The sequence below is a fragment of the Notamacropus eugenii genome, chromosome 5, assembly GCF_028372415.1.
Source record: "Notamacropus eugenii isolate mMacEug1 chromosome 5, mMacEug1.pri_v2, whole genome shotgun sequence".
Taxonomy (NCBI): Eukaryota; Metazoa; Chordata; class Mammalia; order Diprotodontia; family Macropodidae; genus Notamacropus; species Notamacropus eugenii.
The window spans coordinates 441,295,496-441,320,526 of NC_092876.1; the positions used below are offsets into that span (position 1 = coordinate 441,295,496).

General features: G+C 36.3%; 1 pseudogene; it reads left to right on the forward strand.

Annotated features, from left to right (window-relative positions):
- The first annotated feature begins 13,651 nt into the window (after nt 1–13,651).
- Nucleotides 13,652–24,224, forward strand: LOC140508035 (ran-specific GTPase-activating protein pseudogene; annotated as a pseudogene).
- Nucleotides 24,225–25,031: the final 807 nt, after the last annotated feature.

The window sequence follows — 25,031 nt, forward strand, 5'->3', positions numbered from 1 at the left end:
TTTAAAGAATTTTTTCATATGACAGTAGATAGCTTTAATTTCTTCCTCTGAAAACTACCTGCTCCTATCCTTTGACCATTTATCAACTGAGGAATGGCTTGTATTCATATAAATTTGACTCAGTTCATTATATATTTTAGAAATGAGGCCTTTATTATAGTTGCAAAAAAATTCTTTCATAGTTTATTGCTTTCCTCCTAATTTTGGTTTCATTGGCTTTCTTTGTGAAATTTTTTTTCAACTTAATATAATCAAAGTCATTTTGCATTTCATAATATTCTCTATCTCTTGTTTTGTCGTAGATTACTCCACTCCCCATAAATCTGACAAATAACCTACTCTTTGATCTCCTAGTTTGTTTATAGGATCAGGCTTTATAACTAGATCATATACCCATTTGGACTTTATTCTGGTATACAGTGTCAGGCACTGGTATGCGTCCAGATTCCACTGCACTATTTTTTCTGTTTTTCCAGTAGTTTTTATCAAACAATCAGTTCTTATATCAGAAGCTGAGGTCATTTGGTTTATCAAACAGTAGACTGCTATAGTCATTGACTACTGTGTCTTTTGTACCTAATATATTCTACGGATCTACTCTATTTTTCCGTCACCATCAAGAGCTTTTGATGATTGCTGCTTTAAAATGCAGTTTAAGGTTGAGTCAAAATGGTAGAGTAGAAGCAGAGACTTTCTTTTTTTATTCTACTCGTTTTGAGTGTTCTACAACACTTTCAAATAACTTAGAATTTTTCCCCTCCCTCCCCCTTCTTCCTGCGTACTTCCCCTCTCCCTCTCTGACGCGGCATACAATTTTATATAGGTTCTACATATACATTCCTATTAAATATATTTTCACCTTAGTCTGTTGCATAGAAGAATTAAAATAAATGGGAGAAATCATAAAACAAATCAAAACATAACATAAAAGAAAATGATCTGCTACATTCTGTGATCAAATTCCACAGTTCTTTGGATGTGTAAGGCATTTTTCCTTAAGAAATCATCGGAAAATTTTTAAGTCCTTGCATTGCAATGAAGTACTAAGTCTACAAGAAAAAATCCTCACACACTATGGGTATTGCTGTGTGCAAACTTCTCCTGGTTCTGCTCCTTTTGCTCAGCATCAGTTCATATAAATCTTTCCAGGCCTCCCTGAAGTCTTTCTGTTCATCATTTCTTATAACACAATAGTAATTTATTTCAGATCCTTTTATGTATAATAAATAATAATTTATTAAACTTATTAATTGCTTCAACTAACATTTTTGTAGAGATTTGGGGATTTTATGTACATCATCATATCAACTACAAAAAGAGATGGTTTTATTACCTCATTCCATATTCTGATTTATTCTATTTCTTTTTATTCTCCTGTTGTTATTGCTAGGGTTTCCAATAAAATATTGAATAATATTGGTGACAGTGGACATTCTTGAAGATATTTCCCATTCTTTAATAACCCATGTGACTTGCTTAAATCACATGGAAGTCTAAGTCACATGTCTTAGGTGGAGTTTGCTGAACACGTGGAAGATGAAGGATAGAACAGAACTGGGAGGAAGTTGATGAGAGCAGTTAGGGTAGAGGAGAAGACACAGACAGGAACAGCTACTCTTGTGAGATTTTGTTTCTGGGAAGGCCCCAGTGGAGGTTTGAGAAGGAGAGGAAGGAATGGGAATGGCTTTGTCCCTCGCAGTGCTAATGTGTATTGACTTCTTGGTTACCATGATAGATTTGACTTTCCTGTTTTAGGATATGGCTTAATGGTGTCTGAATAAATGTATTTCTTCTGTCTTCTATATGGAAAGTCTGTTATACCTCGTGATTCAGAACTACACTAGCATATCCATAATTGCCCTTGGTGCTGTGAATATTGCCCTAGTGATTCATTTGGTATCATGGACAAAATCTCAGGGAATAAATCTCTATTCAGAAGTAGAAAGGTTTTAGAGAAAGAAGTGGATATTCCAGTATGGGAGGATTTACCTTATTCCTCCCTAGTAAGTGAATGGCTCAAAGCAATGGATACTGTGAAAACTAGAAACCAGGGTTACAGGAGGGAGAAACTAGAGGCTTAGAAAGATGTTTGCAAGAAATAGCAGTAAAACCAGGGAAAGAATTGGCAGTGGTGTGTGAATTTTATTAACAGGTTATCGTATTATGTATAAAAGCAAAGATGAGATGCTGTAAGAAAAAAAATCACATAAAGAGTTCAATAGTTTGTATGAGAATTCTCAGCATTTGGACTCTCCATTAAAAGAGAAAGCTTGGAGGGGCTCAGGTTATAGAAGAAAAAGCTACTCATTCATTTCAGAAGAAAAGAAAATCTGGCAAAAGAAGCATGTATAGAACATTTATACAATTTGAGCCTAGTTGCCAAGGTGAAGACTGACAGGAGACTGTGCAGGAGGAAAATGTAGCAAAGTCAGAGTTGGAAAATGAAAGAATGTTAGAGGGAGAAACTTCTCAGGCAGAAGCATGCCCTAAGGCAGAAACTGGAGAACCAGGGAGACAACATAGTGTTCAAGGATGTAATTGAGGATTTACTCAGCAGGTGATCATAGATATTTTGAGTTGGTTCAACCAAAGGATGGGAGAATCATTAAAATTTTGGAAGGTGAGAATCAATGATGAAGACACTGGACGAGTTTCAATATATGGTGTGGATTGATGGAACTACAAAGATATTAGTCAGAATTCTTTTGTACAGCAAGCTTTTACAGACTACAATATGCAAGGAAGGAACAATACAACTAATCTCTTAGCTTTGGCTACAGAAGGATGCAGTAAGTAGTATCTGACTGACTCTGTGTGGTCTAGTGGAGAGAAAGCCTCGTATTTGTTAGGAATTGTGTAAGAAAGTTAAAGGAATAGGTAATGAAGACTGCCATAATGATGAGAAATGCAGATGCATACTATGATACCCTCTTAGCAGTTTCCCATAGGAAATTATAGTGAAGAAGCTCCTCCTGCTTACAGGCACCTAGCTTTGACTTTTATAATTGGGGAAATAGGGCCCTCTCTTTTGAGTGACTAAGTGATCTGTGGAAAAGATAAATTTCCTTGAGAGAGGAGTAAATAGCTAGTAGTTTCAAATTCAAAATAGATTGACAAGAAAAGAATTGTTTACTGTTCTGTGGAGAGCAGGGGTAGATTTTGGAAGCATAGATGGTATTCAACTAATGAACTATACAGAATGTGCCAAGAGAGGGAGGGGCTTGATACTGAATGGAATAAAGAAGTAAAGACTGCCCCTACATATCCTCCTGAACCCTTTTATTTAAGTTCGTTACACCTTCAGGGAGAATAGGAAATTGGCTGAGCCCCAGATCAGATTAAAGAAACACATAGATTGGACTATAGACCCCATATCAGTGTGACTATATATTGCAAAAATGGATCAAATACTGTAACTAGGGCATTAATAGATACTGGGGCAGAGGTTTCCCTTTTATATGGAAACTCTGATAAGTTTGAACATGAACTTCTGAAATACCAAGTAGATAAGTCAAAATAATGATGAAAATTGGACAAGTACCTAAGTAAGTATATACTGTGGTAATTGTACCCATCTTTTTAATACATCATTGGAATACATATATTGAGAGGTATAAGTTTAAATTTACCTGAGGGAAGATACCAATTTGCAATAAGGAAGATAGGAATTGATATTGTTTTAGTGGGTAAAATAAAAAGGAACTCAATTACCTTAAAGTAATATTATGTGCCAGTTGGGCAAGATGAAATTACTAATACTATAAGAGAATATGTTGAGGGAGGAGTGTTAGTCCCTATAACCACTAGATGGAATAATCCTGTCTGGCCAGTATGAAAGTCAGATGAAATATGGAGGATGACAGTGATTATAGACAATTGAATAAGATGACACTTTTCTTGTATGCTGCTGTTTCAGATACTACCTTAATAGAAAAGATCCAGAAATATGATGGAACTTGTTATGCAGTTATTGATTCAGCTAAGGTTTTTTTTTGTTTGTTTTTTTGTTTTTATTTTTTGTTTTTTTACTATCCCAATAGATTCAAAACAATGAAGTCTATTTGCTTTCACTTGGCAGAACTGACAGTATACTTTTACATACTTGTCACAAGGATATCTGCATAGCTCCATTGATTGTGGCTGAACATTTAGATGAATTAGAGCTACCTGCTGTACAGCTTATTCACTGTATAGATGACATTATGACACATGGAAAAAATGTAAAAGAAGTGGAGATGAGTTTGATGCTTTTAATTGAGCATAAGAAAAACAAAGGGTGGGAAATTTACCCTGAAAAGAATCAAGGGCCAGGTCAAACCATAACATTTTCAGGTATACGATAGAATAAGGGGCTGTGAAAGAGTCTCCTATAAGCCTGAGAAAAGATTCAGGATTTCCCTCTCCCCACCAATCAGAAAGAGGTCCAAAAGTTTATAGGATTATTTGGATATTGGTGACATCACATACCACATCTAGGACAAATTTTGAAACCCTTTTATAAAATTACTAGGAAAAAATATGAATTTGATCGGGGACTTGTGTGGCAGATGGCCTGCGTCCCCACGTGGCTCTGTGACAGTGGTGAAAAAGAAAGACACATGGGCAGGCAGGAGAAGGTAGGGCAGCTCCATTTGTTGATCTGAGGGTCAGGGTATTTAAAGACAGAAACTGCAAGTCTACCTGACATTCTACTATGCACTCTCCTGCCCTACTAATTTGGGCAGTCTTATTGTCTAAAGATTGTTAGCTTAGAGGGCATCTATTTTACATATGCTTTGTATTCTGTAGTTCTCTTGTTTACCTCATGGAGACAGCAACATGGGGGGGGGGGGGGGTTGGGCAGAGAGATATTCTGGATGATAATGACCAGTCTCAAAGAACAGGTTTCCCAGAAGTTCTATCCTGAACTTGTCAACAGCACTCCATCCTAGTCCTCAACAGACTTGAGAAGAGCAAAACTTTTGAAGAATCAAAGACTGCAATACAATTGGCCCTAGATTAATGGTCAATAAAAATTGGCCCAGTGAAATTACAAGTGACTGTAAAGGATGAATACACAAACTGGAGTTTATGAGAAAAACAACAAAGGTAAAATGAACCCTTAGGATTTTGGTTTTGGAAATTTCTTTCATCTGGAATTCAATATACTCCTTTTGAAAAGCTGTTGTTAGCTTTATATTGGGTTTTGGTAGAAACTAAGCAACTGACTGGGCCATGAGGTAATATTAAGACCTGGAATCCTGATTATGACCTGAGTAATGAGTACCCAAGCTTCTCATGGAGTTGGACATGTGCAGGAGGCTATCATAATTTAATGGAAATGGTATATTCAAAATAGATATGAAACTGACTTACATGAATCTATAGCAAACATAGATACTGAGAGAAATGATGCAACCCCTGAAACAAAGCAACAGTTGATTTAGTCCTTAGTAAAAATAGAATGAGGTATATGATGTATTAACTGAAGAACCAAAGAGACATGCATGGTTTACTTATGGAACAGTAAAATATTTGGGCTACCAAAGACATTGAAAGCAGTAACCTATAACCCATACAGTAGGCAGACTTGGGAAAGTACTAGGATAGGTTGAAGTGATCAATATGCTGAACTTATAGCAGTACATGAAGCTCTCAAACCAGAATAAGGGAGACAGTGTCATATATTCACTGATTCATGGGCAGTGGCTAATGGGTTAGCTACATGAATGCACATGTGGAAGAATCAAAATTGGGAAATTCATGACAAACAAGTCTGGGGAAAAAATTATGGGACCATACATGGGGTATGTCTTTGGTTAGTAATTTGTCATATTTTCATGTAGATGCTCATATGACCCTCATCACACCAGAACATGAGCACAATGCACAGGCTGATCACCTAACAAAGATTGCTACTCAACATATTGTCCCTGCTCTGACACCAGCTGATGATCTCGTACTAGCAAAGTGGGTCCATCAAACAACCAGGTGTTTAGAGATCCAGGCCACACACCAGAGATATTAGTATCTCTCATTCATCATTAAAACAAGTAGCAGAGGAATGTTATTTATGTCAATTGGAAAAAGAAAGAACTGTTCCTCAGGTAGTAATTGGAGAGACAGCAAGGGGAAAAGTACCAGCAAAGGGGTTATACTGGATCCCTACTCCAAAACAAAGGATGCAAATGTATGTGTACTTGTGTTGACACCAGGCATACTAGTGGTTTGTCCTATAAGAATGTGACCTAGAAAAAAACCCTGTAAAATTCTAAATATCATAGGTCTATATTATGGAACCCCAATGCAGATTGAGAGTGACAGTGGGTCCCATTTCAAAGGTAATGAAATGAAGAGATATGGTGTGTTAAACAATAAAGAATGGTTCTATCATACTCCGTATTATCCACAAGCATCAGGGTTAATTGAAAGAATGGATTATTGAAAGAACAGTTAAGTAAGTTAATTTCTGAACATCCTTATCAATATTGGAAAGATAATTTGTTCACTGCTTAATGTAATCTGAGTAAAAGATCATTTGGAGGAAGTACACCTGTAGCCAGAATGATGCTTCCAAATCTGCAAATTAGAAAACAACAAACACATAAGATCCCAAATATTGAGTATTAGACTGTGAGACCAGATGTCCCATCACCACATCCAAGGACCCCTGGTTCATTAGGATATGATTTACATTATTTAGTGGACTTTTGGTTATAGAGAAAAGAAACAAGAAAAATCTCTACTGAAATGTGTATGAGAATCCCTACAAATAATTTTGGATGGATATTACCTAAATCAGAATTAGCAGCTGAAGGAATATATAAAAACTTCATTTTTTACTACTCATACCTTCTTGGACTCACTGAGACTTGACTCCTTTCTGATGACAGCTTCCCTGGTTATCTTATCCAGCATAAATTGCTGTTGCACTCCAATCCACTGACTAGGAATGGTTGGAGAGCTGGATTAACACAGTTCCATATTGCCACTTCCAGGCTCTACCACTACCACCCTAACTCCACCCTACCATCTCTTCTCCTTTCAGTTTCATTCATTCTATATTTATTATCCAATCAAGAACCTGTAGTTGCTGTATACAAATTTCTAGAACATTCTCTTTCCTTCTTCAGTGAGTTCATAGCTTGGTTCATAGTCTTTCCTACTTAACTTCTTTCCTCATACTAGAGGAATTAAATATACATTAAATATGCATATTAACAATCTATAAAATATCCTAACCTCTCAATTACATAATTTCTTCATTCCTCATAACCTAATCCTCCATGCACTATACCCACCCCTTAATCTAGAAAGGCCAATCCCACTGCATCCTGGGCCATCATCAAGTCACCTTGACTTATGTCTTGCCACTGTACTTTATGTTAGTCATTTTGGCAACTCATTCAAACCTCTTTCCTGAGCTTCCCTCAGTAGGAAATAATAACATGCCACACAAGAGGAACAATGCAAGTCCAATGTACCTGGAATCACTACTACTACTTTTTATTCTTTCTTCCTTTTTCAGTTCTGGAGCAAATCCATCACTATTCATTTCAAATGCTTTTGACTAGTAACATCTTTTCTAACTTGTAATCATGAAAAGAGATGATTTTTCACCCTAGTTCATGATCCCCATCCAATTATTGATTTTTTTTGAAACCATGTCAATGTTGTGCCATTTCTCCAATCTTAAGTACCACTTGTGAAACAGTTTTTATATGGCAAAATACAGCATAATACATTCAATAAATGTTTAATTTCTGTAAGATCTTTTCTTTAACGAGTTTTCTTATATAGAAAGGTGTAAATAGAATTATCTTAATTGCTTTTAAAATAACAAGAAGTAGATTTGGAGAGAGATGAAGAATATATTTTGTGAAAGGATTTTGAAGACAGAGAATCATATGACAAAAAATTAAAGAAAAATAAGCCTACTATAGAATTATAAGTTTGGGAGTATAAAATGAAGCAACCAATAAATTGTACTCCACTTGAAATAATTAACAAAATTTTCTACACCTTGATACTTTTGTGAAGTGAGAATATACTTTTGGTTGGGCTACGCAAATATTCAAATACATGTGTACTCTAGGGAGAAACATAAAAGCTATGTTTGGATTGATTGAAGAATGGGGATTTGGTTAAATTTAAAAGAAAAAAAGAGGCAGCAAGCTAGTTTGGACTCAGGAATACTAGTCATGGACCAATGTACAGCAGCTTTAGCCAGTTACTCAGAGAGAATTACTTGATGGGTTAGGACACAAGTAAAAGGAGATCATTTAACTCCTCTACCACTTCCTGTGGACCAGAGAAAAACTTTGAAAACTTCAAAAGGAAGAAAGAATTAGGATTTCACAGCCATATCAATCAATAGTGCCTCATCGTATATGTTGTCTAAGCTTGAGCTCATTTTTCTAAATAATCTAAATGTACTTGTGAAAAAGTATGCACTTTGTAAAAATGTAGAAAGGTCCCAAATGTACAAAAATATTTATTGCAGCTCTTTTTGTGGTAGCCAAAAACTGGAAATTGAGGAAATGTCCATCTACTGGGCGATGGCTGAAGAAGTTGTGACACATGAGTGTAATGGAATACAATTGTGCTATAAGAAATGATGAACAGTCAACCTTCAGAAAAACCTGGAAAGACTGAAATGAACTGATGCAGAGTGAAATGAGCAGAACCAGGATAACATTGTACAAAGTAACAGCCAGAGTGTGTGAGGAATGTTTCTGATAGACTTAGTCCTTCCCAGCAATACAAGGACCTAGAATATTCTCAGAGATCTCGAGGCAAAATGCCATCCATATCCACAGAAAGAGTTGTGGAATTAGAACACAGAATGAAGCAAACTCTTTTCTTTTGTGTTATATTTTTGGTTTGGTTTTTCTCATGGTTTCTCCCATTTGTTTATAATTCTTCTATGCAACATGACTAATATGAAACTGTGTTTAATAAGAATGTATGTTTTGAATCCATGTAAAATTGCATGCCATCTTGGGGAGGGAGGGGAAAGATAAGGGGAAAAATTTAAAAGCTATGGAAGTGATTGTTGAAAACTGAAAACAAATAAATTAAAATAAAATAAAGAAAGAAAAAGTATGCACTCTGGTTGGGTGAGGGGACATGTTTTGTAAAAACAATAGCATTATAATACTGTAATAGTAAGTACCTTTTTCTAAATAAATAGTAAATACCTTTTTCTAAAATTTTTCTAAATTTTCTGGCTGTACTGGTGATAGCATCTAATAATATATGGGAAGCATATTTTGGGGTTTCTTGAGAGTTCAAGAACCCCCTCCCCAAGGTTCCTCAAAGTTCCTCATTTGAATCCTGAAGGAAGGGGTTGGTAGGTGACTTGAGGGAACCCATAAATCCAAGTGTTGTTGAGAAATTGAATCCAAAAGTTTTGCTTATGATGACATAACAACATATGAAAGAAGGTGGGATCATTCCTTTGATGGTGTTGTTTTTTTAATTGTTCAGTTTGTTGCTCTTGTTTTTTTTTTTTTCTTATTCTGAACTTTTAGAAAATGAAGGGTTAACATGGAATTGAAAATTGGAAACCTGCTCTTTCAACAGTGATTATTCCACTGAAGTATATTTCCTCATCTACCTTTAAAACACCAAAATAAAAATCATCACCTTATTAAACTATTATATCATGCTCCAAATGCATTTCCTGATCTTTCAGCTCATGAAAACTTAAATCTTCTTGCACAGATTATGCCTGTTAGATAATTATCATTATTAGCAAAATCCTTGTACTTTAAATCCAAATATAGGGAAGATCCCAAGAGTCAAGGCAGATATTATTATGGCAATAATTTCCACATATGTAGCTGGAACTTTAGAAGCTTTGGGACCATGCATCATCCAATGAACATCAAATATACATAGCTGATGTAAGAGTAAATAGAAAACATAAGCTATACTCTCCTAGGGCATTTGGGGTTATGATTGCTTTTCCCATCTCTTAAAGACACCAGCAGAGATGAAAAGGCGCTGTTCTTGTTTTATTGCTGATAACATATATTAGTTTTTTAAAAAAAATTAGAGTAAAGAGAGAATATATTTGAGCCTTTACCATAAGACTTACTTGCTGTAAACATCACAAATCTGTTGAATACACACTGAGAATATTCCACTTTGCAAACTTATATATTCAAACACATTTTATTAAAGTTAGGGCACACTATGCCCTTCACTTGATGCTAGAATTCACTTGCTATTTCTTGTTAAGAACCTTGTTACTAGATATATAATGGAGCCAAAAATAAACTTTCAAATGCTTTCTGTCCCTTCTGCTTAATGAGGTGTCTCAGGAGGACAGATTAAGCAGAATAAATGCCCAGGGTGAGAGCATGCAATAGTGTGCTTCTATTGAAGAAACTGTTGATATATGGGTTTTGTCTCTTTTCTTTTCTTTCTCAACATTCTCAGAAGCAAATTTCTCAATTGATCTTTCTCCTGAAGAAAATTATTTTGAACATGACTAAGGTGGAAATATGTTTACATGAATGCATATGTATGCCCTATATTAGAATGTTTGCCATCTTGGGAAAGGGGGATATGAAGAAGGTGAAAACTCAAACTCAAAACTCAGAAACTCAAAATCTTGTAAAAATGAATGTTGAAAACAATCATTAAATGTCATTGAGAAAAAATACTGTTTACCAAAAAAATAGAACATTAAATGAAATAATGCTTTAAAAAAAGAAAAATGTGGTGATAAAGGAAAGGAAGTAAGATATGGTTGTCAAGTTCTTAGGGGTGTAAAAGAAAGTTACAGACGTCTTAATGAAAAGCTTAGCAAATAAAATTGTTGATGAAATATAGCTCAAAATGCAATGTTTGATACCATAATCAATAAGGGGTGAAGATAGAATTTTGCAGTGAATTGCACTTTGTGAGGGAACAATATAATAGTTGGTAGAACTGGCCATGAAGTTAGAAAGATATGCATTCAAGTATTGACTCTATGATCATGGTCAAGTCCTTTACCTTCCTAGATTCTAGGTAACTGTCTAAGAATACATGTTGCTAAGAAGGTGCCAAGTGATATTGCTAGGTTGCCTGTACCACTAAAATAACCAGTCCATCAGATTTCCCTGTTCCTTGCATATATGCTATTAAAGTTTCCAATATTGTATATTCTCTCTCCTTCTGGGAAAGTGAAAAGGCTCAACACCTCCACACATAAGAGGTTATCAGGAACAAACATTGGATGTTCAAACAATGGAATAGGGCTTCAGTGAAGTAAAAAGTATCGAATATTGAAGAGGAAAAAGTTAATCTGTGTCAATAGATTGAAGAAATGAAGGATGCTACTCAAAGGGAAAGGGAAAAAAAAAAGAAAAACATATACCTCTACCTAAGAAAAAGAAATTTGAGGATCTTTTTGTTGAGGGATCAACAATCATTTTAATCAAGCACATGTATCGTTCATTTCATTCAGGGGAAAAAGTCAGTAGCCTGAACTTCAAAGAAAATACAGAGAAATAAAAATCAACACACATGCTTCCAACTGTCTGACCATTACATACATACATAGTTACCAGAAAGGGAAGCCCCAACATCTGGGTTTTCAAAGGTAGGGGCTGATTAGTGGCTTCCCAGGGTCTCATCTGGCACACCAAGCTTCTTCAAAAAACTAAGCCCCTGAAATTTGAGGATCTTTAAGAAGGCAAAGGAGTTAGCTGCTTTGCAGAGGAAGCAATTGTGCATCTCCCAGGGAATGATAAAATAAAGCCACAGAAGTTATAAAGAAAAAATATCCAGTACAGGTCAGAAAAAGAACAGAAAAGTAATAGCGGTTAGTAATTCTCTACTCGGAAATACAGAGCCAGATATTTGGCAATCTGGTGATAACAATAGAGAGGTCTGCTGTGTTCTTGGGGCAAATATCAATGACATAACAGAAACACTACTGAAACTGTTAGAAATAGGCGACTATTATCCATTTTTTCTGATTTATGAAGACATAAATGGTAGTGTGAGAACCTTTCATGTCTTGGTAAATATGACTATGTTGGGCATGAAACTGCAAACCACAGGAGCAAAAGGTTGGCTTATTATTATACAGAGATTACAAGGGATAGGGAAGAGAAAAACTGATTTAAGAAATGAACAACTAAAAAGCTATTGTCAGAGAATGGGATTTAGAGGCTTAAGATAAAAGAATGATAGGCTCTTATGCTGGAATGGGTTGCAATAACAAAGGATGTAAAGAATATATTTACTATGCCCCTGCAAATGAAATCAAAAGGATTTTAACATTAAAATGTAGGAGGAAGAAAACTATTTGTATGGGAAAAAAAGTCACAACAAAGAAAGAATACTAATAGCTCACATACCCAGATATTCACAGATGACAAAATACACAAAAAAAGACTGTGCTTTAAAAAAAAGAAAAGAAAGGAAAGGAAAAACATGGGTTTAAATGTCTATACTCAAGTCCCCAATATTTAGGCAACAAACATTAAGAAGTATACGCCCTAATGCGAAGAAGTCAATCTGACCTAACAAATATCATTGAAACATTGGATTAAATCCTATGACTGGAATATGACCCTGTATGTTAGAGTTGGTAGGGAGCATTTGGATGAAAATCAAAGAAGGGAGAAACAAAAGCAATTTTTGTCATACAAACTATTTGGACAGAAAAATGGCATTATAATCTTGGCAAAGGTGTCTGACATAACGGCAATGGAGAACTTCAATTATCCAGACATCTGTTGAATCATTCTCTGCCAAAAACTATGAAGCTATTAAATTATTTGCCTTAATGATAATTTTATCTTTTAAAAGGTGGAAGAGACCATGAGACTTTGTATTCTTTCTATGACTTTCATTAACAAAGATGTTGCTGGCTTGGAAAGAATGGGAAGCTTGGGGGAAAGTACCTAAGTCTACACTCTATCCTAGAGTTTATAACAGAAGTAAAGGAAAGCTGGACACAATACAAGATACATCCTTGATTTCAGGGTAACAGATGCCAAAGCCTTCAAAAAAATATTAAGTAGGAAGTTAGCCCACAAAATTGTACGGAGGAAATCAACACAGGATGAATAGAAAAATCAGGTAGGTCCCAATTACTGCAAACAATGTTTCTGGAAAAGTAATTGAATTATTTTAATTTACACTATATATTTTCATTGGGCTGGGGAAAATTGCCACATTTTATGTTATTAAAACTTCTAATAAAATGAATTCACATACATGGGACAACTTCACAGAATTTATTGTTCCAACTAATTGAGCCCTAGATGCATTTGTTTCCTTTTTAAGTTAATCTTTTAATGAAATCTAGATAATCATCAGTAAATATATATTTCAATACCCAAAGAACAAGAAAGATACTGAATAAAAAAATGTGAACTTCTGTTATGGATAATTTTGAAAATACAGGACTTAGCTGGAGAGATGAATGTTCTTAAATAGGGAATTTACTAACCTATTTGGATTTTTAAAAAGATTTCTTGAAGGAGGCATGGGTGTGTTTCCCGCTAGTACAGGTGTCAAGGGACCAGGGTCGCACCCTGCTAGGGTAGTGAGGTTGAACTGAGATAAATGCTAGCTAAAGAGGTACCAGCACCAGACCAGCTACAGACCGGACCTGAACAGAATGGACTGAATGTTGCTGCACCTTCTCATAGCCCCCACTCTGATGGTGGCTGCTAAGGAAGCTCATGAGAAAGACCCCTCCACAGAGGATGTGAATGACTTGAACCCTGATCTGCAGTTTGAACTCATAGTGTCTCTTGATGAGCAGGAGATTAAGACCCTAAAAGAAGATGAAGAGCTCTTTTAAGATGCAGGCCAAGCTATTCGGATTTGCATCTGAGAATGATCTTCTAGAATGGAAAGAGTAAGAGATGGGTGACTTGAAGCTGCTGAAACACAAGGAGAAAAGGACTATGTACCTCCTCATCAGAAGGGACAAAACGCTGAAGATCTGGGCAAATCATTATAAAACGTCATTGAATGAGCCGAAGGCCAACTCAGGCAGTCACAGGGCCCGGGTCTGGAACACACATGCTCACTTTGCTGATGAAAGTCCCAAGCCTAAATTACTGGCAAATCAATCCCTAAATGCAGAAAAAGCCCAGAAGTGTAAGACAAAATTTGAAGAATGCAGGAATGATATTGAAGAAAGAGTAAAGAACAGGAGCAGACAAAGAAAACAGCAAGAAAAAAATGATGGAGAAGTTGCTGGGGCTGTAAGTGAAGGAGAAGCAGAAGGAAGGCAGTCACAAGACCCTGATATACCAGAGGTGCCTGAGAAAATCATTTCATGAGCCTTGCCTTCTTTCCTTTTATTTTATTTATTTAAAAATAATAAATGAGGGACTTTATATAAAGAACTGAATTCCAGCCTCCAGGTTATTTTTTTTTTTTAAGTTTGTATCCTTTTGATGAAGTCTTCAGGAAATCCATTCCCACTCACATGTACTGCACTTACAACATTCTTTTCCATAGTGGAAGCACTTATTTGTAGTATATCCAACAGTGTAAACATCTGAACATTTGAAAGCCAACTCCAAAAACAGATAAATAAGCAAACAAAAGGATATGTTGAGAAAATGAATTCAAAGGTAAGTCAAAGAGTATGGAATAGTACTGTAAAACTAGCAGCATAAGTAATAAATTAGAAAGAGAGAGAGAGACAGAGAGAGAAAGAGAGAGAGATTATAGACCAATTAGAAGCAATGATTGGAAAGATTGGGGATTTTTGCTCACATATAGCTTGAATTAGATAGCCCCTGAGGCTCCTTCCATCTCAAAATTCTGGGATTCTGTGAAGTGACATACTTTGTATCCCAAATCTTTATGGACCATGACCTTGGTTCAATGGGAAGGAGAGTAGGGAATCTCACTTACCTTTTAACCTCTAAGGAAGAGCTATGAGATAACCAAAAAAAAGGAAAAAGCATTCCACAATAAATGGAAACCCAGTGTTGAAACAAGGAGAATAAGTATAGGGTATCTGGTTTAGCTTTCTCTCTTATGCTTTCCACTTCATACTTCCCTATGTTGACATGACAAAGCAACAAAAATCATGGTCATTGGTCAAACAAAATTGCTGGAGTCAAAATTGCTGGCATTTAAAAGAATCATTCTGGAGAAGATGGAGAGGAGTTAGTCAGTTAAGCCGCATTCATTAAACACCTACCATGTGTAAAGTTTTGTTGGGGAGGACTATGAAAAGGTCAACAGCCTCACTTTCTCCTCCAGAGTCAGCTGTTTCTAGTGGCCAGATATTCATCTGGATGCCTGGATATGGCCCAGGAAGCTATGAGAGATCCTGGTCCTTTTAGGCCAAGGACTTCTCAGGTTCTTTGAGTGAGGCAACACCATTCAGTGAATAAGACTCTTTAAGAAGTGAGTCAAGGGATGCCCTGCCTCTGCCTTTTTTTTTTATATACCCAGCAGTACAATGTAAAGCTAAGTGCTGGCAATATAAAAAAAAAAAGGCAAAAAAAAGTCTCTACTGTCAAGGAACTCACTTTTTAATAGGTGAATTCTCGTGAACAGTATTGGCATAGAATTATGGCAAATCCTGGAATAGTGATGGCACCTTTTACCTTAGCCTTCAGGAGACTCTTTATCTTCAAAGTGAACTTTCAGGACATTAAAAAGATTTTCTATCATCCAAATCATTGTATAGTAAGATTTAGATATATCATGACACAAAGAAATGAGCCATATAAGTGATCAGGGAATTATTGCATTGGAAAATACCATGTTATAAGGCTCTTGATGAATCAGTAAACATTTAAAAAGCTCTTTGTGTTCCACAACATGCTCTGTGGCAAGATTAATATGTTTTTAAGTCTACTAAAATTTACTCATTCATACACAACTCTAGTGGTCTGAAGGTGTTTGCGGATAGAAACATTATCCCATGATATCGTAAATGAGCTTTTGTTCATTTTTAGTTATTGACTATACTGGATAAAGAAAATGGAGCAGAGAGAGTTATAATTATTAAATCTTGAAGCAGCAATTATACTAGTTTAGATTAGGTTTCAATAAGAAAAAAGTCTCCACCAATACAATTTTTCACCCAATAGCTTTTTATATTCTGTATCATCACTGGAATGATAGAGCTTTATTCTATAAGCATAGACATATAGCAAGACATAAAAGAACATATGTCAACCAAAGGTTTTTTCCAAGGGCAGGGAACATGTCCTTCATAAAGCAGAACTCTCTACAAATGGACAAGTTTTCCTATAATTCTTCCATTAACAGATGGTAATAAATCAATTTCATTTAGACCTCAGAAGCCTCCTCAATGAGGGTCCCCATTTTATCTACATTTGAAAAGACAAAGCAAATGAAAAACATGTATTTCCCATATTAAGACATATAGATGAATGAGCAACTTGATGTACTCAAACACACACTATCTATCTGTCATATATGTGGCATGAATACATATAAATGACATATATATATATATATATATATATATAACATATGCTGGCATGTGTGTGTATATGCAAACAAGTAGGTGGCATAGTAGATAGAATACCAGATCTGGAATCAGGAAGACCTGAGTTCAATTCTGGCCTCAGACATTTACTAGCTGTGTGACTCTGGACACACTCATTTAACCCTGTTTGCTTCAACTTCCTTATCTGAGCTGGAGCAGGAAATGGTAAACCACTCTAGTATCTTTGCCAAGAAAATCCCAAATAGTGTCACAAAGAGTTGGACATAACTTAACAACAACACCAAAATATATACACACAATATATGTACATATGTGCATATATATGTATATTTTTATATATATATATTTAAACATACATACATTTATGTGTTGCCAGATGGACAGTGAGCTGGGTTGAATATTGAACAGGAAGAGGATAGGGGGCAAAATTAAATTTGACAAAGTTTGTAATCTTTTCAATCACCCTATGCTATTGAATGCCCCAAACTGCCAAATTATCCTATATTAATATCCTGTGTGGAATGTCACATGGATGGGAATCATGAAATATTAGGATTTTGTAAGAATCAAAATTTCAGGGAACTTAAAAAGCAATAAAAATATGCGGAGTGTGAATAAATGCTACACACAAATTGTATTTCAGACGTCATTTAAACTGAGTGCTCTTCTGACTCTAAGTACTTCAATCATTGCACCGCACTATGTTGCTGCTCTCAAAAATTCATTAGATCATTTCTCAAAATTCTTCTCCTCTTGAGAATGATTTTTAAATAATTGGAAAAATATCACAGTGATTCTCCTTGCCCCCATAAAACAAGAGACATTGACATTCTGGACATATTTGTCTCCTTTCGACTTAAATTGGAGAAAATTACCAACCAGAGGTCAGAAATGTTAAGAGGCATTAGGAAAGGACACTTGTAGAAAGCATAATTTTAGTTGGAATTTGAAAAAAGGCAGGGAATGAATCATTGAGATTTTTTTTTAATTTTGAATTTTTTAGTATATGGGAGACATGGGCATGTTTAAAGACAATAAAAAAGTAGTAAGTAGTTAGGGAGAAGTTGAAGATAAGTGAGTGGTGATAGTAGAGGGGGTAGTCTATTAGAAAAAGTAGGACAGATGGTGATCATGTAGAGTACTTTGCATTGGCAATAGTAGTAATGACAGCAATAATAATTAATAGTTCACATTTAGATAGTGCTTACTATGTGCCAGTCACTTTAGGAAACACTTCACATGTACTATTTTATTTGATACTTATGACAATTTTGTAAGATGGATACTGTTATTATTTCTATTTCACAGATTTGAAAACTGAGTCAAAGTTTAAGTGACTTGCCCAGGGCCATACATCTAATAAGGGTCTAGAAATAGATTTAAATATAGGTCTTCCTGACTCAAGGCCTGGAAATATATCTACTACACAAAGCTTTTCTACCCTTGGGCAACCTGTAGACCAGAGATCTGTTCAAAAAAATTAGAGCTAACAGGGGAATGTTTCATGCAAAAATAGACCTGGTATAAGACAAAAATATTGGGGATTTAACCATGGCAGAAGACATTAAGAGGTGGCAAGAATACCCAAAAAGCTATACAAGAAAGCTCTTAACATCACCAATAAGCACCATAATATGGTTACTGATGTAGGGTCAGATATTCTGGAGAACAAAGTCAACTAGGCCTCAGGAAGCATTACTAGCAATAAAGGAGGTAATAGAATTTCAGCTAAACTATTTAAAATCCTAAACGATTATGCTATTAAAATGCTTCACTCAATATGCCAGAAACTTTGGAAATTTCAACAGTGACCAAAGGATTAGAAAAGATCAATTTATTTCCCAAGTCTAAAGAATGGCAATGGTAAAAAAAATGTTCAAATTGTTGAACAATCACACTTATTTTACTTGCCAACGAGTTTAGGCTTAAGATTCTGAAAATCAAGAGGGAGCAGATTCAAGATGGCAGAGTAGAAAGACATAGCTATGCAGGCTCTCCCCACACAGCCCAGAAAATACCTGTAGAGAGGGACTCTCAACAAATTCTGGAGCAGCAAAAGTGGAAAACAAAAGAGTGGAGATTTCCAGCCCAGGGTGACCTGAAAGGCCCACAGGAAACGTTCCTTGCACCAGATGCAGAGCAGAGACCAGTCCAGCCTTGGCTGTGTGGCATGGCATGGCTCTGGGAGGAGGACACCTCAGGGGCAGAATCTCCAGTCACAGAATCCCCACTTGTAGTAGCAGTGGTTCACAGATCCCTCAACCCACAGGTACCAAAGCTCAGTGACATGGTTTTCTCCTGCTGGCCAGGAAGAGAGAAGGGCCTTCCCATAGCTTTGGCCTTAGGCAGTAGCCACAGAGCCCACATCAGGCAGGTGGCAGCAGTTCCCACAGCAGCCCTTAAAACAGCCCCCATCCATTGTTAGATTGTAAAACTCCTGGGGGCACTGAGCAGCCCATTTTTACCTTGGCCTTGTGTGGAGGCCCTGGGAGAGCTGGTGTTTATCTCACACTGAATGATGGCCCTGCTCTCACAGCTCATTTGAAAATCAGCCCCCAGTACCGGCTTGGTAGAACTGGAGGTCAGCTGGCTGTGGAGAGGAAACTGCTAAGATTCTGAGCACAAAAATCTCTTTCTGCTCCTAGACCAGTGTACGTGCTGTATTGTGACACCTAGAAGGAAAGGAGATGTTACAGATTCCCAGAGTGTAATCTATTCTTGACAAAGGACCAAAAAGTCAAGTAACTGGTTGGAAAAATGCCCAAAAAAGGGAAAAAAAATATAAGACTATAGAAGGTTACTTTCTTGGTGAACAGATATCTTCTTCCATTCTTTAGGATGAGGAAGAACAATGCTTACCATCAAGGAAAGACATAAAAGTCAAGGCTTCTGTATCCCAAACATCCAAAATAAATATTCAATGGTCTCAGGCAACAGAAGAGCTCAAAAAAGATTTTGAAAATCAAATAAGAGAGGTGGAGGAAAAATTGGGAAGAGAAATGAGAGAGATGCAAGAAAAACATTAAAAACAGGTCAATACCTTGCTAAAAGAGACACAAAAGATGCTGAAGAAAATAACACCTTTAAAAATAGGCTAACTGAACTGGCAAAAGAGGTCCAAAAAAGCCAATGAGGAGAAGAATGCTTTAAAAAGCAGAATTAGTCATATGGAAAAGGAAGTCCAAAAGCTCACCGAAGAAAATAGTTCTTTCAGAATTAGAATGGAACAGATGGAGGCTAATGACTTTATGAGAAATCAAGAAATCACAAAACAAAACCAAAAGAATGAAAAAATGGAAGATAATGTGAAATATCTCATTGGAAAAACAACTGACCTGGAAAATAGATCCAGGAGAGACAATTTAAAAATTATGGGCCTACCTGAAAGCCGTGATCAAAAAAAGAGCCTAGACATCATCATTCATGAAATTATCCAGGAAAATTGCCTTGATATTCTAGAAATAAATAAATATTGAAAAAATCCACCAATCATCTCCTGAAAGAGACCCAAAAAAAGAAACTCCTAGGAACATTGTGGCCAAATTCCAGAGTTCCCAGGTCAAGGAGAAAATATTGCAAGCAGCTAGAAAGAAACAATTCAAGTATTGTGGAAATATAATCAGGATAACACAAGATCTAGCAGCTTCTACATTAAGGGTTCAATGGGCATGGAATAGGATATTCCAGAAGTCAAAGGAACTAGGACTAAAACCAAGAATCACCTACCCAGCAAAACTGAGCATAATACTTCAGGGTAAAAATTGGTCTTTCAATGAAATAGAGGACTTTCAAGCATTCTTGATGAAAAGACCAGAGCTGAAAAGAAAATTTGACTTGCAAACACAAGAATGAAGAGAACCATGAAAAGGTGAACAGCAAAGAGAAGTCATAAGGGACTTACTAAAGTTGAACTGTTTACATTCCTACATGGAAAGACAATATTTGTAACTCTTGAAACTTTTTTAGTATCTGTGTAATTGGTGGGATTACACACACACACACACACACACACAGAGAGAGAGAGAGAGAGAGAGAGAGAGAGAGAGAGAGAGGGAGAGAGAGAGAGAGAGAGAGGGAGAGAGACAGACAGACAGACAGACAGACATAGATAGAGAGACAGAAACAGAGAGATAGAGAGCACAGAGTGAATTGAATAGGATGGGATCATATATTAAAAAAATGAAATTAAGTGGTTAGGGAGAAATATATTGGGAGAAGAAAGGGAGAAATGGAATGGGGCATATTATCTCTCATAAAAGAGGCAAGTAAAAGACTTTTCAGTTGAGGGAAAAAGCAGGGAGGTGAGAGAAACAACATGAAGCTTACTCTCATCACATTCCATGAAAGGAAGGAATAACATGCACAATCATTTTGGTATGAAAACCTATCTTACAATACAGGAAAGTGGGGGATAAGGGGATAAGCAGGGTGGGGGGATGATGGAAGGGAGGGTATGGGGAGGAGGGAGCAATTAGAAGTCAACAATCTTGGGGAGGGACAAGGTCAAAAGAGAGAGCAGAAGAAATGTGGGGCAGGATAGGATGGAGGGAAATATAGTTAGTCTTACACAACATGACTATTATGGAAGTCATTTGCAAAACTACACAGATATGGCCTATGTTGAATTGCTTGCCTTCCAAAGGGGATGGGTGGGGAGAGAGAAAAGAAAAGAAGTTAGAATTCAAAGTTTTAGGAACAACTGTTGAGTATTGTTCTTTCATACAACTAGGAAATGAGAAATACAGATAATGGAGTATAGAAATTTATCTTGCCCTACAGCACAAAAGAGAAGAGGGAAGGGAGGGATGTTAGAAGCGAGGGCAGATTGGTGATAGGGGTAATTAGAACGCTTGGCGTTTTGTGGTGGGGGGAGGGGAGAAACTTGGAACCCAAAATTTTGTGGAAATGAATGATCAAAACTTAAATAAATAAATTTATGTTAAATTAAGAAAAAAAATGTTCTCAAAGCCATCCTTGCAGCAAAATGTGAACTGAGAATTACCAGAAGAGTAAGGTAATTTTTGAAGAGTCTAATGAACTAGAGACCAAATTGACAACATTAACTGGATTATGAAAGTTCTAGAAAAACTCTACTTTTACTTCATTGACTACACTAGAGTTGTTAATTGTGTGGATCACAACAAAGAGATAGGTGTACCTGATCATACTACCTGTCTTCTGAGGAACCTATTTGTAAGCCAAGAAGCAAGAGTGAGAGTCTAACTTGCAACAACTTATAGTCTGAATACAGGAAAAGGAATATGATAAGGATATATATTGTCACTTTAATTTATGTGCAGAATATGTCATACATAATACCAAGCTGGATGGATCAAAAACTGGAATTAAGGCTGCCGGGAAAAATATCAGCAATCTCAGATATGCAAATGATACCATTCTGATGGTGGAAAGTGGAAAAGAATTAAGCCTCTTGAGAAGAGTGAAAAAAAGAGTGTGTAAAAGCTGACTTGAAGCTTAGTATGAAAAAAAATACTAAGATCTTTGCAACTTATGACTTCCTGATGAATAGAGGAAGATAGAAATGAAAGAAGTATCAGATTTTATATTCTTGGGCTCAAAGATCATTGCAGATAGCTACTACAGCCACTAAATTAAAATAAACTTGCTGCTTGTAAGGAAAGCCATGATAAATCTGAACAATGTGCTAAAAAGCAGAGACATCACCTTATCACCAAAGGTACTTACAAGCAAAGTTATGTGTTGTTTTTTTTTTTCTCCTGGCAAAGTACAGCTGCGAAACTTGGGATATAAGGAAAGCTGAGCACCACGGAATTATTATTTTTGAACTGTGGTGCTGGAGGACACTTTTGAGAGTCCTTTGTATAACTAGGAGATCAAATTAGTTGATAATGAAATCAATTGAGGTTATTTCCTGAAAGATCAAATATTGATGTTAAAGCTTAAATATTTTGGCCAGAAAATGAGAAGACAAGAGCTCATTGGAAAAGACCTTGATGTTAAGAAAGATTGAAGGCAAAGAGTGAAAGAGACAACAGAGGATGAAATGGTGAGACAGTGTCATGGAAGCAATAATTATGACGTTGGACAAACTTCAGAGGTAATGAAAGATAGAACAGCCTGGTAAGCTACGTTGCTTGGACTCACAAAGAGTCAGATATGACTGAATGATTTAACAATAACAAAAACAACAAGACAATGCCATAATACTGGCATTTTAAAATTCACTCTTTCTATTTTGTCACTACATGTTTCTAGTTTCTTCTTTACATTAGTCATAAAAATACTCTTCAATAAAAAATAATCAGAATCCAGGCATTTGGCATAATTAATGATATTGTGATGGTATTTGAATAGGAAGGAGGCATGAAAGGAAAGGGGGCTTTTGTCTAAGTGTCTCTTTTGTAAATAGACATAAGATGTTTCGGAGCATACCTTCGATCTTGTTTTTCCATTCTCTTCCTTCATAAATCCTACTCTCCTTTTCTCTTCAATGATCCATTCTTTCCTAGTCCTCTCCATGACATGTCATCTCCATTAACACTATCACTTCTACCTTCTCCTCACAAGAAAAAATGGACTTTGAAATTTGGTTTATCAATGACTTTGACAAGTAAGTTTGGAATTATCTCGCCTGGATCCAGGGATTCACATTACTTGCTGGACATTCCCATCCCACACCACAGCCCCATCCCCACCCTGACTCCCTTTATATGTCATCTTCCTTATTAAAATGTAAACTACTCAGGAGCAGGTGCTTGCTTGTATTTGTAGCCCTTCCACTTAGTTTGGGGTTGCTAGGTGACACAGAAAGACTCATCTTTGTGAGTGCAAATCTGGCCACTGACTCTTATTAACTGTATGACCTTAGACAAATCACTTAACCCTTTTTGCCTCAGTAAATAACATGAGCTGAAAAAGGAAATAACATACCACTCTAGAATCTCTGCAAAGAAAATGGAGTCACAGAGAGCTGTACATGGCTAAAGTGATTAAATAGCAATAGCCTCTCAGGATGATACCTGACAAAGTAGGCTCTTAATAATCATTTGATCTATCTCTATGTCTGTCTATCTATCATCTCCCTCCCTCCCTCCCTCCCTCCCTATCTATCTATCTATCTATCTATCTGTCTGTCTGTCTGTCTATCTGTGTCTATATGTCCATCCATCATCTATCTATCTATCTATCTATCTATCTATCTATCTATCTATCTATCTATCTATCTATCTATCTATCTTATCTATCTATCTATCTATCTATCTATCTATCATCTATCTATCTATCTTTCTTTTTCTTTCTTTCTTTCTTTCTTTCTTTCTTTCTTTCTTTCTATCTATCTATCTATCTATCTATCTATCTATCTATCTATCTATCTATCTATCTATCTATCTGTCTATCTATCTACCTGTCTGTCTATCTGTCTGTCTATCTATCTGTCTATCTGTCCATCCATCATTTATCTCTCTGTCATATTCTGTGTTGTTCTATTATGTGCCATCTCTCATTGTCTGTCACTGTTTGTTATTCTCTCTGTCAATCAATCCATTATATTACATGTAAACTTTTCCTCAGAGACATTTTCACTGAAATAGGAAACAATCATCAGCTAAACTATGCAGGTGCTACACAAATATACCTCAGTTACTATGAATTTCAGGTGGCCAAGGACAAGACTTCTGAAAATAAGCCACAAAGTCTAGACATAGAAGAAGAAACATCATCACTTCTGGAGAGTCTGTTGGTCTGCTCCATGTTGTCTGGGATTTCCTTAACATCTATCTTACAGGATTGTTCTTAGGAACAAATGAGACATTTATTGATTAATATAATGTTTTTTTAATTTATTTTACTTACTTTATTAACTAATAATATTTACTTAGAACAGTGCCTGGCACATTGTAGGCACTTAATCAACGTTCCTTCTCCATCCCTTTCCTTACTTACTGGGGCACAATGTGGTGGAGAGGCAATTGCTCTCCTGGAAGTTAATGAAGACAGCAAAGGTGAGGAGATTAGGAGCAGAGATGATATGTTGACGACTCAGGAATGAGATGCAGGAGAACTATAATGAGCCTGAGGATCAGAGTGTAGATCAGAATGAAATAGCAGATTTGTGACTGATTAGATGGTTGGTATTTATTCCTTTTGCTTCCTTGTTGCATTCATCTCAGCCTGCAATTGAAAACTATATTCCTTTGTAAGTATATGTCTGTGTGCATGTGCTTTTTGAATGAACTATTGAACTACAAAGCAATTTATAGTAATTCTTATCCAAACCTAATAGGGGATTATTTGAGATTAAGAGGGAAATTAGATTTTTTCCCCAGTTTAAACTGGATGGGGGAGATGAGTCCATCAGAGAAAGAGATTGAGAGACTATGTAAATTTGATATATGCCAATGTTTATTCATATTTCAATTTGTCTTCTGAACCGAGAGAGAGAGAGAGAGACAGAAGGAGAGGGAGAGGGAGAGGGAGAGGGAGAGGGAGAGAGAGAGAGAGACAGAGAGAAAGAGACAGAGACAGAGAGACAGAGACAGAGAAAGAGAGAGAGAGAGAGAGAGAGAGAGAGAGAGAGAGAGAGAGAGAGAGAGAGAGAGAGAGA